Source organism: Rattus norvegicus, chromosome 16, assembly GCF_036323735.1.
Source record: "Rattus norvegicus strain BN/NHsdMcwi chromosome 16, GRCr8, whole genome shotgun sequence".
NCBI classification, from domain to species: Eukaryota; Metazoa; Chordata; class Mammalia; order Rodentia; family Muridae; genus Rattus; species Rattus norvegicus.
The window spans coordinates 4,964,088-4,967,674 of record NC_086034.1 but is presented as its reverse complement, the minus strand read 5'-3'; the positions used below and the strand labels follow the sequence as shown (position 1 = coordinate 4,967,674).

At 43.7% G+C, this 3,587-nt stretch overlaps 1 pseudogene; it reads left to right on the top strand.

The window, feature by feature from the left end:
- Positions 1-1,625: 1,625 nt before the first annotated feature.
- Hnrnpa1-ps41 (heterogeneous nuclear ribonucleoprotein A1, pseudogene 41) lies at positions 1,626-3,024 on the top strand (annotated as a pseudogene).
- The last annotated feature ends 563 nt before the right edge of the window (positions 3,025-3,587 follow it).

Below are 3,587 nucleotides of genomic sequence, written 5' to 3'. Positions count from 1 at the left end.
GGGAGTAGCCCCATTAAGGGGTGAGGATGTGCTGGCCTTGACTGACAAAAAAAAAAAAACAAAAAATCATATGCCTCTAACCTGTGTTGGTGGCTGGGAAACCTGCCAGGCTCAGGGAAGTGGGAAGGAAGAGGCTGACTGGGGTCTGGGGGAGGCGGTGACAAGCGGCCTGACTATGACAGTTAGCAATTTCATTCAGTGTTACCTTTTTCCTGAATAGAAGAAAAGTTTACACCTTTATCATAAAGGGCAAAGGAGCGTCGCCATGAACAAATGTTGAAAATGAAGCCGTATTACTAAGTTCTAGATTGATATGTGGCCTCCTGCAGTAGTTGACCAAAACCCCCGTCCTTTCTCAAAATCAGGCTGTAGGAAGTAATGGAGAGCGAGTGAGCCTCATCCCCTCCTGTCCCATTGGGACTGTCTTCCTGAGAAGCCTGAAGGGTGAAAAGAAAGTTATTTTATAACATGCTCATCTTCCTCATAGACATCCTCTGTATGCACTTCATCTGCAAGGCGATGGCACTGTGTCAGCATCCAAAGTGGAGGTGATGGAAACGTCTACTGTGGGAGGCTCTAGGAAGATCATGTTTTGAAGGGTCTACCAGAAGTACGGATTTGCCTGCCTCTGGCCTTCTGGAGTGGTCACCCCAGGGCCATGGTGTGAGTGGCTTCAATACTGGACTCCATGGCCATCCTTGAGTACGGTTAGTTTATTCCGTTGTTGTTGAGATGCCAGCATAGATAGGAACTTGGGACTGTCAATCAACAGGACAGTCTAAAATCCCTGAACACACAGGCCTGGGTTCTTCTGGGGCTAAAGATAATGCCATCCACATGATACAAATGGCTCATTTGTAGCATTTATGTGACCCTCAGAGCACCTGTATGAAGCAAGCAGAGCAGTAGAAGTAAATGAGGTTAAGGAGAGAAAACTAAGGAAGCCCAGAAACGTCAGACTTGCCCAAGGCTACAGAGTTAGCACAGAAACCAGGAGAGAGTTTATGAGCTCCAATTCCTCATCTGGTGCCCATTTTACTAAGCTCCTCCTGCAGGGGAAAAATGAAGGCTTCATTAAGCTACCAAGCTTTGAGCCTGGGACACTGTGCCTACGTTCAGGGGCGCTCAATAAACATTTGAGTGTGTATTTATAGAGGCGTTAGGCTCCTGCCCTTGTGCTTGATCCTGGAGTAGAAAATAGACTCAGTGCCTGGGAGAATCCCATAAAAGAGAGAGATTAGTCAGATATTCCATGAATATTACAGTCAGTGAAAACTTACACATTTGCCCATACGTCAACCTGAACAAAGAGATCTTAGTATTTTAATCTAGACTTGAATATTTTTTCATTCATTGTAGGTTGAATTCCTGTTAGATGTTAAACAGAATGATAGTTTCAATATTGTGTTTTTTTTTCTAGAAAGGTAACATAGCCCTTCTGTCATAGAGTCTATCTCTGCATGTTATATGAAGAATATAGTAGCAGCCTATGGAAAAAGGGCTTGTGTGAATTCGTCTCTTATTTAAGGTGTCTATATTTTTAGTGCTCAAAGTTGAATATGTACTTCTATAAGGAATGAGTGGTATGTTTGCATTAAGACAGCTATTCCTGTGTTTTAGATGGATGAACTTGTAGGCGCATCAGACATGTTGGATGCATAGCTAGGCACGGGGGTGTCTAAGTGATCTTCCCAGGGGTCTTTGAGTGGTCTTACTGTGAAGAATTCAGCTTTGTCTGCATGGTCTGGGCAGGTGTACATGTAAGGAATAGACAGTGTCAGATAGGAAGGTGTGTGGTTGAAGGCACGTCGCCTCTCTTTTAGAGCCTGAGTTATTCCATTCAAGAATAGGACTTTTCGATATTGAACTCGAGTTGGAAGAGGCAAATCCGGTCTCAAAATGGAGGGCCACGATCCAAAGGAACAAGAGCAGCTGAGGAAGCTGTTTATTGGTGGTCTGAGCTTTGAAACCACAGATGATAGCTTAAAAGAACATTTTGAGAAATGGGCACACTTACAGACTGTGTGGTAATGAAAGATCCTCAAACAGAACGTTCCAGAGGCTTTGGTTTTGTGACCTACTCTTGTGTGGAAGAGGTGGATGCTGCAGTGTGTGCTCGGCCACATAAGGCTGATGGACATGTGGTGGAACCAAAGAGAGTTGTTTCTAGAGAGGATTCTGTGAAGTCTGGGGCCCATTTGATGGCGAAGAAGATTTTTGTTGGCAGTATTAAAGAGGATACAGAAGAATATAATCTGAGAGACTACTTTGAAAAGTATGGGAAGATTGAAACCATAGAAGTTATGGAAGACAGGCAGAGTGGGAAAGAGAGAGGATTTGCTTTTGTAACTTCTGGTGATCATGACACAGTTGATAAAATTGTTGTTCAGAAATACCACACTACTAATGGGCATAATCGTGAAGTGAAAGAGTAACGTTCTAAACAAGAGGTGCTGTCTGCTGGGTCACAGAGAGGACATGGAGGTGGGTCTGGCAACTTTATGGGACATGGAGGAAACTTTGGTGGTGGTGGAGGAAACTTCGGTGGAGGAGGAGGCTATGGTGGTGGAGGTGGTGGCAGCAGAGGCAGTTATGGAGGTGGTGATGGTGGATATCATGGATTTGGGGTGATGGTGGCAACTATGGCGGTGGTCTCGGTTACAGTAGTAGAGGAGGTTATGGAGGTGCTGGACCAGGATATGGAAACCAAGGTGGTGGATATGGTGGTGGAGGAGGAGGATATGATGGTTATAATGAAGGAGGGAATTTTGGTGGAGGTAACTATGGTGGTGGTGGGAACTATAATGACTTTGGAAATTATAGTGGACAGCAACAATCTAATTATGGACCCATGAAGGGGGGCAGTTTTGGTGGAAGAAGCCCAGGCAGTCCCTATGGTGGTGGCTATGGATCTGGAGGTGGAAGTGGTGGATACAGTAGCAGAAGGTTTTAAAATAAAACAAACAGCTACAGTTCTTAGCAGGAGAGAGAGCGAGAGTTGTCAGGAAAGGTACATGTTACTTTGAGTCCTCCTGAATGCATTAGAGGAACTGTAAAAATCTGCCACAGAGGGAACGATGAGCCATAGTCAGAAAAGTCACTGCAGCTTAAACAGGAAGCCCTTCTTGTTCAGGATGCTCACAGCCACAGTTTGCAAAAGTGCAGCTATCAATTAATGCAATGAGTGTCGATTAGATGTGCACTCCCGAGGTCTTTTATCTGTTGTAGCTTTGTCTTTTTTCTTTTCACTACATCAGGTATATTGCCCTGCAAACTGTCGTAGTTGTACCAGGAATAAAAAATTATGGAACTTTTAACTTTTCAATATTTGCGTAGTTCAGTTTTTCTACATTTTAGTACAGAAATGTTAACAGAATGCAGTTTTGAAGGTGTTTCCTTGTGGGTTAACAAGAAGACCATCGTTAATCACTATTTTGTATGAGTTTTGCTAAAGTTAACTGTAAAGAAACAGCTACTGACTTGCAGTTTAAGGGGAATCTGTTCTCCCATTTCCAAAACTATGATGACTGGGCGCTGACATGCGGAGAGAACAGATACTTGTATGTTTGCAAATGTGTGTTTTAGAG